Below are 14,793 nucleotides of genomic sequence, written 5' to 3' on the forward strand. Positions count from 1 at the left end.
TCATCAAAATGCTCTTTAGTTCTTTGCTTTCTGCCATAAGGTGGTATCATCTGCATATCTGAGGTTATTGATAGTTCTCCCAGCAATCTTGATTCCAGCTTGCGCTTCATCCAGTCCAGCATTTCTCATGAGGTAGTCTGCAAATAAGTTAAATACGCAGGGTGACAATATACAGCCTTGATGTACTCCTTTCCCAATTTGGAACCAGTCTGTTGTTCCATGTCCAGTTCTAACTGTTGCTTCCTGACCTGCATACAGAGGAGGCAGGTCAGGTGGTCTGGTACTCCCATCTCTTTCAGAATTTTCCAGAGCTTGTTGTGATTCACACAGTCAAAGGCTTTGGCATAGTCAATAAAGCAGAAGAAGATGTTTTTCTGGAACTCTCTTGTTTTTTCAGTGATCCAACAGATGTTGTCAATTTGATCTCTGGTTCCTCCACCTTTTCTAAATCCAGCTTGAACATCAGGGAGTTCACGGTTCATGTATCATTGAAGCGTGGCTTGGAGAATTTTGAGCATTATTTTGCTAGCGTGTGAGATGAGCGCAACTGTGCAGTAGTTTGAACATTCTTTGGCGTTGCCTTTCTTTGGGATTGGAATGAAAATTGACCTTTTGCAGTCCTGTGGCCACTGCTGAGTTTTCCAAATTTGCTGACATATTGAGTGGAGCACTTTCACAGCATCATCTATTAGGATCTGAAATATCTCAACTAGAATTCCATCACCTCCACTAGCTTTGTTTGTAGTGATGCTTCCTAATGCCCCCGTGACTTCGCATTCTAGGATGTCTGGCTCTAGGTGAATGATCACACCATAATGATTATCTGAGTCATGAAGATGTTTTTCGTATAGTTCTTATGTGTGTTCTTGCCACCTCTTCTTAATATTTTTTGCATCTGTTAGGTCCCTACCATTTCTGTCCTTTATTGAGCCCATCTTTGTATGAAATGATCCCTTGGTATCTCTGATTTTCTTGAAGAGATCTCTAGTCTTTTGCACTCTATTGTTTCCCTCTATTACTTTGCATTGATCACTGAGGAAGTCTTTCTTATCTCTCCTTGCTATTCTTTGGAACTCTGCATTCCAATGGGTATAGCTTTCCTTTTCTCCTTTGTCTTTCCCTTCTCTTCATTTCACAGGTATTTGTAAGGCCTCCTCTGACAACCATTTTGCCTTTTTGCATTTGATTTTTTTGTGGTCTTGATTTCATCTTATGGTCTTGATCACTGCCTCCTATACAATCAAATGAACTTCCATCCATAGTTCTTCAGACACTCTGTCTATCAGATCTAATCCCTTGAATCTGTTTGTCACTTCCACTGTATAATCATTCAGTTCAGTTCAGTCGCTCAGTCGTGTCTGACTCTTTGTGACCCCATGAATTGCAGCACGCCAGGCCTCCCTGTCCATCACCATCACCTGGAGTTCACTCAGACTCACGTCCATCGAGTCCATGATGCCATCCAGCCATCTCATCCTCTGTCGTCCCCTTCTCCTCCTGCCCCCAATCCCTCCCAGCATCAGAGTCTTTTCCAATGAGTCAACTCTTCACATGAGGTGGCCAAAGTACTGGAGCTTCAGCTTTAGCATCATTCCTTCCAAAGAAATCCCAGGGTTGATCTCCTTCAGAATGGACTGGTTGGATCTCCTTGCAGTCCAAGAGACTCTCAAGAATCTTCTCCAACACCACAGCTCAAAAGCATCAATTCTTCGGCGCTCAGCCTTCTTCACAGTCCAACTCTCACATCCATACACAACCACAGGAAAAACCATAGCCTTGACTAGATGGACCTTAGTCGGAAAAGTAATGTCTCTGCTTTTGAATATACTATCTAGGTTGGTCATAACTTTTCTTCCAAGGAGTAAGCATCTTTTAATTTCATGGCTGCAGTCACCATCTGCAGTGATTTTGGAGCCCCAAAAAATAAAGTCTGACAGTTTCCACTCTTTCCCCATCTATTTCCCATGAAGTGATGGGACTGGATGCCATGATCTTCGTTTTCTGAATGTTGAGCTTTAAGCCTACTTTTTCGCTCTCCTCTTTCACTTTCATCAAGAGGCTTTTTAGTTCCTCTTCACTTTCTGCCATAAGGGTGGTGTCATCTGCATATCTGAGGTTCTTGATATTTCTCCCGGCAATCTTGATTCCAGTTTGTGTTTCTTCCAGTTGAGCATTTCTCATGATGTACACTGCATATAAGTTAAATCAGCAGGGTAACAATATACAGCCTTGACGTACTCCTTTTCCTATTTGGAACCAGTCTGTTGTTCCATGTCCAGTTCTAACTGTTGCTTCCTTACCTGCATACAGATTTCTCAAGAGGCAGGTTAGGTGGTCTGGTATTCCCATCTCTTGAAGAATTTTCCACAGTTTCTTGTGATCCACACAGTCAAAGGCTTTAGCATAGTCAATAAAGCAGAAATAGATGTTTTTCTGGAACTCTCTTGCTTTTTTGATGATCCAGTGGATGTTGGCAATTTGATCTCTGGTTCCTCTGCCTTTTCTAAAACCAGCTTGAACATCAGGGAGTTCATGGTTCACGTATTGCTGAACCCTGGCTTGGAGAATTTTGAGCATTACTTTACTAGTGTGTGAGATAAGTGCAATTGTGCGGTAGTTTGAGCATTCTTTGGCATTGCTTTTCTTTGGGATTGGAATGAAAACTGACCTTTTCCAGTCCTGTGGCCACTGCTGAGTTTTCCAAATTTGCTGGCATATTGAGTGCAGCACTTTCACAGCATCATCTTCCAGGATTTGAAACAGCTCCACTGGAATTCCATCACCTCCACTAGCTTTGTTCGTAGTGATGCTTTCTAAGACCCACTTGACTTCACATTCCAAGATGTCTGGCTCTAGATGAGTGATCACATCATCATGATTATCTGGGTCATGAAGATCTTTTTTGTACAGTTCTTCTGTGTATTCTTGCCACCTCTTCTTAATATCTTCTGCTTAAGTAAGGTCCAGACCATTTCTGTCCTTTATCGAGCCCATCTTTGCATGAAATGTTCCCTTGGTATTTCTAATTTTCTTAAAGAGATCTCTAGTCTTTCCCATTCTGTTCTTTTCCCCTATTTCTTTGTATTGATTGCTGAAGAAGGCTTTCTTCTCTCTTCTTGCTATTCTTTGGAACTCTGCATTCAGATGCTTGTATCTTTCCTTTTCTCCTTTGCTTTTCACCTCTCTTCTTTTCACAGCTATTTGTAAGGCCTCCCCAGACAGCCATTTTGCTTTTTTGCATTTCTTTTCCATGGGGATGGTCTTCATCCCTGTCTCCTGTACAATGTCATGAACCTCATTCCATAGTTCATCAGGCACTCAATCTGTCAGATCTAGGCCCTTAAATCTATTTCTCACTTCTACTGTATAATCATAAGGGATTTGATTTAGGTCATACCTGAATGGTCTAGTGGTTTTCCCTACTTTCTTCAATTTGAGTCTGAATTTGGCAATAAGGAGTTCAAGATCTGAGCCACAGTCAGCTCCTGGTCTTGTTTTTGTTGACTATATAGAGCTTCTCCATCTTTGGCTGCAAAGAATATAATCAATCTGATTTCGGTGTTGACCATCTTTGGTCATACCTGAATGGTCTAGTGGTTTTCCCTGAAAGAAAGATAGTGAAGTCCCTCAGTCATGTCTGACTCTGCGACCCCATGGACTGTAGCCCACCAGGCTCCTCCATCCATGGGATTCTCCAGGCAAGAATACTGGAGTGGGTTGCCATTTCCTTCTCCAGGGTATCTTCCCGACCCAGGGATCGAACCCAGGTCTCCTGCATTGCAGGCAGACTCTTTAGCCTCTGAGCCAGTCTGAATTTTGCAATAAGGAATTCATGGTCTGAGCCACAGTCAGCCTCTGGTCTTGTTTTTGCTGACTGTATGGAGCTTCTCGATATTTGGCTGCAAAGAATAGAATCAATCTAATTTTGGTATTGACCATCTGGTGATGTCCATGTGTAGAGTTTTCTCTTGTGTTGTTGGAAGAGGGTGTTTGCTGTGACCAGTGCATTCTCTTGGCAAAACTCTGTAAGCCTTTGCTCTGCTTCATTCTGTACACCAAGGCCAAATTTGCCTATTACTCCAGGTATCTCTTGACTTCCTGCTTTTGCATTCCAGTCCCTTATAATGAAAAGGACATCTTTTGGGGGGGTTAGTTCTAAAAGGTCTTGTAGGTTTTCATAGAACTGTTCAACTTCAGCTTCTTCAGCATTACTGGTAGAGGCATAGACTTGGATAACTGTGATATTGAATGGTTTGCCTTGGAAATGAACAGAGATCATTCTGTTGTTTTTTGAGACTGTGATTTTCATGCTTCCCTCTGATGGATAAAGATAAGCAGCTTATGGAAGCATCCTGGTGGGAGAGACTGACTGGGGGGAAAATTGGGGCTTGTTCTGATGAGCTGGGCCTAGCTCAACAAATCTTTAATCCAATTTTCTATTGATGGCGGTCTGTGTTCCCTCCCTGTTGTTTGACCTGAGGCCAGGGGTGGGGTGGGGTGGAGTAATGAAGATAATGGCAGTTCAGTTCAGTTCAGTTCAGTCCCTCAGTCCTGTCCAGCTCTTTGCGACCCCATGAATCGCAGCATGCCAGGCCTCCCTGTCCATCACCAACTCCTGGAGTTCACTCAGATTCAAGTCCATCGAGTCAGTGATGCCATCCAGCCATCTCATCCTCTGTCAGCCCCTTCTCCTCCTGCCCCCAATCCCTCCCAGCATCAGCGTCTTTTCCAATGAGTCAACTCTTCGCATGAGGTGGCCAAAGTACTGGAGTTTCAGCTTTAGCATCATTCCTTCCAAAGAAATCCCAGGGCTGATCTCCTTTAGAATTGACTAGTTGGATCTCCTTGCAGTCCAAGAGACTCTCAAGAGTCTTCTCCAACACCACAGTTCAAAGCATCAATTCTTCAGTGCTCAGCCTTCTTCACAGTCCAACTCTCACATCCAAAGATGACTACCGGAAAAACCATAGCCTTGGCTAAATGGACCTTAGTTGGCAAAGTAATGTCTCTGCTTTTGAATATGCTATCTAGGTTGGTCATAACTTTTCTTCCAAGGAGTAAATGTCTTTTAATATCATGGCTGCAGTCACCATCTGCACTGATTTTGGAGCCCCCCAAAATAAATTCTGTCACTGTTTCAACTGTTTCCCCATCTATTTGCACCTGTTGCAAATGTTGCTGAAACAATTAAATATTTTTAAAGAAAAATAATAAACTTTAATTTCTACATCACATCACAAATGAAAATTCATTTAACATGCATTATAGACTGAAACATGAAACAAAAAACTATAAATTTTCTATAAGTTAAAATAGGAGAGAAATCAGTAAACCTCTCTTTAGGCTAAAATTTCTCAGATAGGACACAAAAACCACCAAACCATAGGTATATATTAATATTTACTAATATTTAAATATTTAAAATCTTAAAATTTATTAATAAATTAGACTGCATCAAAATGAAAACCTTTTGCTCTTCAAAACACTATCAGAAAATTAAAAGGCAAGTCATAGATTGGAAGAATATACATTTGAAGCTTTCTTATCCAGAATGTAAAAGTTAATTCTTCACTCCACTGAAAAGAAGATATATAAATGACCAAAGAGCACATTAAAATGCTCATTATTCATTAGTTATTAAGGAATTACAAATTAAAAGTACAATGAGATACAAAAAGTGTATTTAAAAATACCACATCTTTATACATTTTGGATTATTCCAGGATCCCAAGAATGGTTTCTCATTAGGAAATGCTCAAAAATAACAGGAAAACTTCAGTAGATAAAGAAACATGAATTGTTAACTTTAACATATGATTTAAAAAATTAAGTGATGAATGATAAAACAAGGAAAAGAAGGGACCTTCTTAACTTAATACAGGTCCAGTTGCAAAAATTTTTACCAAACATGTTTAACCAAGAAAGAAAAAAATAATAATTTCCTTTAAGACAAGGAGCCAGATATATTTAAACAATATCTTTAAGAATAGGGAGTTGGATATGGTTTCTAACCACTAATAAGACAGGGAACTAGTTGAGGATGATCACTATCTTTGTTTTTGCCCAGCATAGTAGTGTTTAGGTCTTGGACAATGTAATTGGGAAAGAAAAGTGATGAGGCATGAAGGAAAAGAATACTTGAGCATATTTACAAAAACCCAATCAGAATGAGCAGAGAAGCTAATAAGATTTGTAAAGCTTAATTAGTCTGTAGTCTGATAAAAATTCATTGTTGTCGTTGTTGTGCTTCCATTTGGGAAAAATATTCTAGAGGAACATGGAATGCTGTCAAACAAGAGGTAGAAGGGATTCATCTTGGGCTAGGCTTGGATTCTTTCTGAAGGACACTGAGGAAGTCTGAGGGAAGTAAGGATGAATCTCAACTGGCTTGTTTTTAAGAAGAACTTGAAAGATGCAGGCATAAGCTAGGGATTTTGTGCTTTCTTAAATTAATGGCTAAATAATTTGGAATCCCCTATGCTTAATAGCAAAACAGATGAGCTGCATCATTGGGAAGAAAGCAGTGATCATTCAAAGTGCGTTCTTGATGTCATTTTACAACTGTGGCATGACCTTTGTAGATACAAGGTTGTTAACTTTGCCGCTGACTTTATCTGTGTCTTCCCTACCATGCTGATTAATGGCCTGGCTGCTTTTTGCTTTTTCACTGAGAACTGATTTGCACTCTCTAATCCTGGATAGTTTTTGAGTCCTTCAAAACTACAGAAAACTTAAGCAAGATTGGCCAGATAAAAGACCACCTTAAAATTTCAATTGCTTTTCTCAATTCCCTCAAAAATAATTATAAATAAAATTTAAGAAGTAAAATATAAATTAAATATTAAAAAACAACAACAGGGAATCCTGAAAAAAGAGTTAAACTCCATTTAATGACATAGAAGAACATGTAAATAAATTCTATTGAAAAGATCTTATTCTTGATTGGGATAATTCAAGATTTCAAAGAAGTCAATTCCTACTGCACCCTCACACCCTCAAATTCAAGTCACTTCACCCTAAGATTTTTAGGAGGAACTTGAAATAAAAAGTTGAGTTCATCAAGGCTGCTGAATACAAGATCAATCTAATAAAAACAATCACTTGTATATATCTGCCCCAAATATCTAAAAAAGAAAAATAAAACTGAATAAAAAACTCATATGAAAAAATTCTGTGAGTATCTAAGGCAATTTTTTTTAAAGTAAAAATAAAAGCAAATTGAGAAGAAGCACCTACCATAGTATAAAACCTACAAAAATATCATGGCAATAAAACAATGTAGTAAAGGAAGATGAATAAACCAATAGTCATAAAGCAGCATAGAGAGGCCAGATAACAATCATCCATTCATGCAAACTTGGTAAATAAAAGAACTGGCATTACAAATCACTGAGACTGTTTCATAATCATTGCAAGAGAAAATGGTTCACCATGAGGAGAAAAGTAAAATTGTATCTCTACCTCATAGAATACACAAATAAGTCATCAAATAGTGAGATATTAACAAAAAGGTGCTAAAGTTAACAGAAGAAATGCAGAATTTCCATGTCTGTTCAAAATAAGAAAAGAATTGCTTTTCAATGGGATAAAAGCATATACTATTGTTTTGGCCAATATCACTTCTATAAATTGCAAACTCCTATAGCTGTATTTTCCATTTTCTTTCTCTCTTAGAAGCTAGTGACCCCATCATTATTGAAAAATACTAAAAAGCAATTAAGTATAGAAATCAAAAGCTGAGTATTTGGTGGAGAAGAATGAAAGCTTGACCTTAGTCAGCTTTGTTGGAAAAGAATGTGTCTTTTCATTAATTCCTGTTTCATACAAGACAAGGATTACAATTATTTCATAGAAGGAAAAAGACAAATCAAATGTTTAAACATTTTGCAACTTTCAGCCTCATTGGCAAGAATGCTTTTATCTTTTGTCATGCTGTTCTTAGCTTAAAGCATCCTGTCTCTTTCAACAGAAACACTTGACAGCTGATATTTTTTTCTTTTACTTCTACTTCAACTGCTAATTGCATATTTACAATCCTTCAATCAAGAGGAAAAGAGAAACAAATTAGAAAAATTTTCTATCTGTCAACAGAACTATGTACTATAATGAAACATCTACTCATTAAACATAGAGAACTTCATGGCATCAATAATAAGTGTTGTAAAGGGCACAAAGGTATTATTAATTCTGAAGGAATGCAGGACTGTAAAAACAATAAGTCATTTTGACAGTTGCTATGAGGACTATTACCAAATGTTATGTTTACTTGACTAGCTCAATTTATAAAACAAGACCTACAAAAAAAATCTAGAGTTTAATCAATTGAGATGTGCTATTATAAACAACTGCTAATGGACTGAAGCTTAGCTTCCCTTCTTAATGATTGAATGGTGATTGCAGTTTTTAAAATTAGAATAATTACTAGTGTGGGCAGTTTATGTACATTTTTAAAAGAACCTTAAATCAATGAAATAAAACTGTAGGAACAGATTTAATGAGAACATAAATGTTTCTTTTTTAAGTTAAATTAAGCTAAAGATGCAAGCCTCTTAAGATACGGCATGTGATTACCTTTTCAGGGAAAATTCACAAAGGTATCTGTTTATCATGCAAATTAAGGTACATTAGTGGATTTAAATCCCCATCCATAATCACTGATTAAATTTTTTCATATGTCTCATAAAAATTCAATTCAGAATTGTAGGAAATAGCATTTTATCTGATGGGATTTTATTTAGTTAGAAAAGAAATAATTGAAGAAATCGATCATCTAAATAATCTGAGAGATAAGATGATGGATCAGCCTGTAGTTTAGGGAGAGATACCGATTTTAAATTTTCTATTTGTTTTTGGCTAACTCATATGTGAAGTAGTTTTCGGTGACATCATTAGCTCTTCTAAAATGTAAATTATTCATTCTTGCATTCATTCCATAAATGTATGTTGAAGCTACTCTTTCGTAGACTTTTGTGGATGGTAAAGGACAGGATTGAATTAAAAATATATACTTGATTTATGGTCCTATGAATTGATGTATGAAACATGTCATTAGATTTATATGTATGTGTTCTTCATGGGTAGATGTTGTGGGCATGTATAGGTCTCTATATATAAGCAGTTTGTGTATGTGAGTGATCGGGCCTGAACGGGTGTGTGTGTGTGGGGGGGGGGGGGTGGAATTCATGTGAAAATGTATTTGACAGTATAAATGTTGTACATACTGCTTGTACAAATATGTGAATGTATATGGTTAGATCATATTACCCAAATTTAGAGTATAGGTAACTTCAGCAAAGTAGGGAAGAAGTAATTATGAAAGGATAAACATGGGCTTCCCAGGTAGCTCAGTGGTAAGTAATCTGCCTATAATGCAGGAGACATGGGTTAGACCCCTATTCGGGAAGATCCCCTGGAGGAGGGCATGGCAACGCACTCTAGTATTCTTGCCTGGAGAATCCCATGGACAGAGGACCCTGGCAGACTTCAGTCCATGGGGTCTTAAAGTTGAAGACGACTGAGTACAAGCAAATATATCTTTTGATGACTTTACAAATGTAGTCTTACCAGGTATTTGTTTTTTCCTATTTTCAATACCAACAGGAAATTTCGGAGATTTTAGATATTACCTTGCTTGTGGAGATACTCCACAGGTATATATATGCATATGTCTGAACACATCAAGTTGTACATACTAAATTTGTGCATTTCTTTGTATATTAGTTATACCTCAATAAACTTGTTAAAAAGTAACCAATCAAGAAATGTGAAAGGGGAGTGAGTAAGATTCTGAAAGTGAAAGTGAAGTCGCTCAGTCCTCTCCGACTCTTTGCGACCCCATGGACTGTAGCCTACCAGGCTTCTCCGTCCATGGGATTTTCCAGGCAAGAATACTGGAGTGAGTTACCATTTCCTTCTCCAGGGGATCTCCCTGACCCAGGATCAAACCTGGGTCTTCTGCATTGGAGGCAGACACTTTAACCTCTGAGCCACCAGTAAAAACGGGAACATAGATTTTTTTTATCTCTGTTTTTACATACACACACACACACACACACACAGTACATACACATGCTATAAATATACATACACATACACCAAAAAAAGAATTATGAGAACTCCAAAAAGACAAAAACATTCATTGCAATGTGCAGTAAGCTCATTCAAGGACATTAGAGAATAACTGATGTTGGAAGGAGTTCTGCCCACTGAATAAGTGTAAGAAACCTGCAATGAGATCTGTAGGGGATACAACAAGCCACCCCACATGAACTCAGGAAACAAACCAGTAATATTTCCTTACCAGTCAAAGACACAAACAGAGGAGAATAGCTGGGAGTGGAGTCAAAATTGAACAGAATGGAGAAAAACAGAGATAAAATAAAAAGTCTAAATGAAAGTAGGGAAAAGAAACAAAGCCAGGGAGTCTCAGAAAGCAAGCAGTTCTATTTTTTCTAACATTACACCAAAAGATAAGCCAGAGAACTTTGCAAAGTCAAAAATGCTAACTCGAGAGCAAATAAATCCAAATATTTTGCCTACATACTCCAGCATCAAGAAAGTGGAGTATAGCTCTCAACTCCTTAACTGTAGGCTGAGTGCAGTGACTTCTAAAATGTGCAGTACAGAAAGGATATAAAAGAGTATATTTACAGTAGACTCAATAAAAACTATCTCAACTAGGTGATCAAGGTTAGCATTACAAATAATAAACCATGATGAAACACTGTCACTTTGGTATGATATGATGAAATGACACTTTATGATCTTCTTCTGACAATCCATCACTCAGTTGAAAATCCAGAGAAACACAGAACAAATCCCAGTTGGTAGATATTCTACAAAATACCAGACCAGTACTCCTCAAAACTGAAGGTTATCAAAAACAAGATAAGTCTAAGAGACTCCACAGCCAAGAAGAGCTTAACATGACAAAACAACTAAGTGTGATGTGTTATTCCAGGTGGAATTCTAGAAAAGTAAAATGTTAATTAAAAAATTGAAGAGATCTAAGTAAAGTGGGGGCTTTAGTTAATGATGTATTGATGTTGTGTCACTTAATGTGATAAGTATAACATAGTAACATAAATGTCAATGATAAGAGAAACTAGTGAAAAGCATATGGGAATACTTTGTGTTATATTCATATACTTTCAGTAAAACTAAATGGATTGTAAAACAAAATATTTATCTTTTTAAAAAGTTATCTGAACCAAATCTCCTTTGAAAAGTTTACAAAAACCAAACTCAAATATTGGCAAGCCTGAGCCATAAAACATATCCTAACAAATTTGAAAGAGTAGAAATCATATGATGTGTGCTCTCACACCACAATGGGACTAAACTAGAAATCAGTAACAGACACATAGCTGGAATTCCCAAATACTTGAAGATTATACAACATACTTCCAAAAACAAAATGAGTCAAAGAAGAAACCTCAAGAAAAATTCTTTTAAATCCTGAACTAAACAAAAACAAAAACACAGCTTATCAAAATTTGTGGGATCCAGTAAAAACAGTGCTCAGAGAGAAATATATAGCATTGAATATATACATTTGATAAGAAGAAAGATCTAGAATCAATCTAAGCTTCCATCTAGGAAGCTAGAAAAAGAAGAGAAAATAAAGTCCAAAGTATGAAGAAAAGTAATAAGGAAAATGAGAGCAAAAATTAATGAAATTGAAAATAGAAAATGAATGTCAATGAAACAAAAAGCTGGTTCCTTGAAAAGATGAAATAAATCAATAAACCCATAGCTAGACTAAGATAAAACCCATAGCTAGACTAAGATAAAAAAGAGAAAGGACACAAATTAGTGATAACAGAAATGAAAAAGAGGACATCACTATAGAGCTCTTAGAAATTAAGAAGATAATAAAAAAAAAATACTGTGAACATATCTAGGCCTACAGACCTGACAACTCTAAGGAAATGGACTAATCCCTTGGAAGACACAGTGTGCCAAACTCATACAGGAAGAAAGAAATTGAATCAATAATTAATAATTTTCCAAAATAAAAAGTACAAGGCCCAGATGGTTTTAAGGTGAATTCTGTCAAATATAGAATGTCAGCTTCAATAAGCCTAGCAGGCAACAATCAAACAGAAAGCATCTGTTTGGGATCAGAGAATTAACTTGGGGCACACGGATTTGGGTAGCAACCCAGTGTCCCAGTAGAAGTAAAAGTTGGGGGCCTTTAATGGCAAAGAAGAGAAATGTGCATTAAAAAGAATTTTAATTGGAGTTAAAGACAGAGATTAGCATTGGCTACACATGATTGACTGCTAAGGCTATTACTAGAGGGAGGTAGAAGTCCATTACTTAGGCAAATTGCAAGTATTCTTGCAGAGTTCTTGGAATATTTGTGATTTGGCTTGTTTCAATAACTTCTAGTTCCACCAGATAAGGACTCATTAATGGTCTCTCAGCTCCATTTTCAAACTCCTTGACATAAGTGACTTCATTTTATACCACATTTCATAATAAGAAAGAAATTATACCACTTCTCTATTCTCTTTCAGAAGATAGAAGTAGAGGGCATAGTAACTCATTCTGTGAGTCCAGCATTACCTTAATACTAAAAGCAGACAGAGATATTTAAGAAAACTAGGCCAATATCACTCACTCAAGTGCAAAAATCTTCAACAATATATAAAAAGAAGTAGAAACCATGACCAAGCAAGATTTATCTCAGGTATTCCAGGCTGGTTCAACATTTGAAAATCGACTAATGTCATCTATCACATCAACAGGCAAAAAAATAAAAAACACAAAAGGATTTGACAAAATCCAATACCTATTCATGATAAAACCTTAGAAAACTAAAAACAAATCCTCAACCTTATATGGCATAGAGAAATACAAATTAAAACAAGGAGATACCACAGGTCATCTATTCCAAAATCTAGTAGCCAAAAACTTCTCAAATTTGATGAAAAGATAGGAATCTACACATGCTAGAGACTTAATTAACTCAAAAGATAAACACAGAAAGAATTCGTTATGGACTGAGTTTGGAGAAGGAAATGGCAACCCACTCCAGTAATCTTGCCTAGAGAATTCCGTGGGTGCAGGAGCCTGGTGGGCTGCAGTCCATGGAGTCGCAAAGAGTCAGGCATGATTTAGCAACTAAACGATGACAATGATGGAATGAGTTGGTCGAATGGGATGTTGTAATTTGATGTGTCCAGAACTTTCTTTGCTATTTATATAGTCTCAAGTATGTTTCTAACCCATAATTATAAGGATGGGGATCATCTATCTAAGAATTAAAAGACTTGAGGGTTTTGAGACGAATTCTCATATTTCATCTGTGGAAATCACTTCTATTTTTGAGGCAATATTAGATGCTCAAAATCTGTTTAGTTTAGGACTGAACTGAAAAGACATTGATTTCCTCAAGTTCAAAGAGCTTCTCTACAGATTTATATTGAGTCTCTATGTACCTTCAGAAAAGGAAAGAACGTCCCACAGATGTATTTTCTCAAATTACTGTGCTGTAAATCTCTATGAACAGCCATGTATGAAAAGTAAATTTAGTTTAAGTCTTTAGATTAAAAGTGGTCACTGTCGTACTCCACTGACTATAGCACCACCTGGGGAGCTGTTCCCCTTCTGATTCACTCTGTAAGGAGGAGATATGTAAAGTGTGCAAGGGAGTATAAGTGTGTAATTAAGGTGATGAGGGATTCTGGAAACCATCTAGTATGTGGAATATTTCAAGAATATCTTTAGTTTGGGAAATTGAAGGCATTCTTGGTAAATGTGTTCAACAATTTCCATAGTTAAATTAAATCAGGAACATACTTATGCTTTGCTTTATTTGTTTTCACAATAAGTAGGAATTTATAGAGAGTTCAGATTTACAGGGAGGTAAATTTCAGTTTCGTTCTAACAATTATAACTGTGGGGTTCAGAGAAGAAAAAAAAGAATTATCTGTCTTTATGAGGAAATAGGAATTACTCATTTATTTATTCATTCATTCATCAAATATCTATTCACTCAGTGCTTATTATATACCAAGCATTATACTAGAGATAGATTCAGTAACAATGAAATCAATGTCATCTTCATTTTTAATAAATCTTACAGTTACTCAAGTGTTCTAAACCAGAATTATAGGTACACAGGAAACCCACTTAGCCTTTATCAAAATTATGTATGTGTGTGTGTGAATGGGTAACCATGCATATATTTTGGAGAGGAGAAAGAAAAGCCATACCTCTCATCAGATTCTTACAAAGTGTCAATAGTTTAGCTGGGTTTCCCAAGCCTCCTTCTGATTTTAACATTCTTAGTTTTATATTATGAAACATCACAGCTAATATTCCTCTATTCTCTACCTTACCACTTTCTAAAACTACTCTTAAATACTGGCTAATATTCCAATTTTATGTTAATCTTAAAGGATAGAATGCATTCATTTAAATTGTGAAAATGCCACTCATTTACATGGTAAATTAACAAGTCACAGATTGAAAATAACCAAGAGAGATATTTTCTTGTGTTTCCGTGTACATAAAATCTTAAAATTAGGCAAGCCTTCAAGATAAGCTGAATAGAAGGTTATTACCCATCTCTATACTTACCTTTTTAAACATATATGTTCAAATGTATATAGTCATATATGTGCACACATACAAATAAATAAGAATGCATTTTGCAATATAAAATTTCATCCTAAAAATATAAAGGAAAGAAAAATTTGCAATTCAAAGAAGACCACACTATGTCTAGAAAATCAAAATTTGTAGGGTTATCTCCCTGGAAAGCAAGGGTAAAAAAGGAAAGAT

The sequence above is a fragment of the Capricornis sumatraensis genome, chromosome 11, assembly GCF_032405125.1.
Source record: "Capricornis sumatraensis isolate serow.1 chromosome 11, serow.2, whole genome shotgun sequence".
Taxonomy (NCBI): Eukaryota; Metazoa; Chordata; class Mammalia; order Artiodactyla; family Bovidae; genus Capricornis; species Capricornis sumatraensis.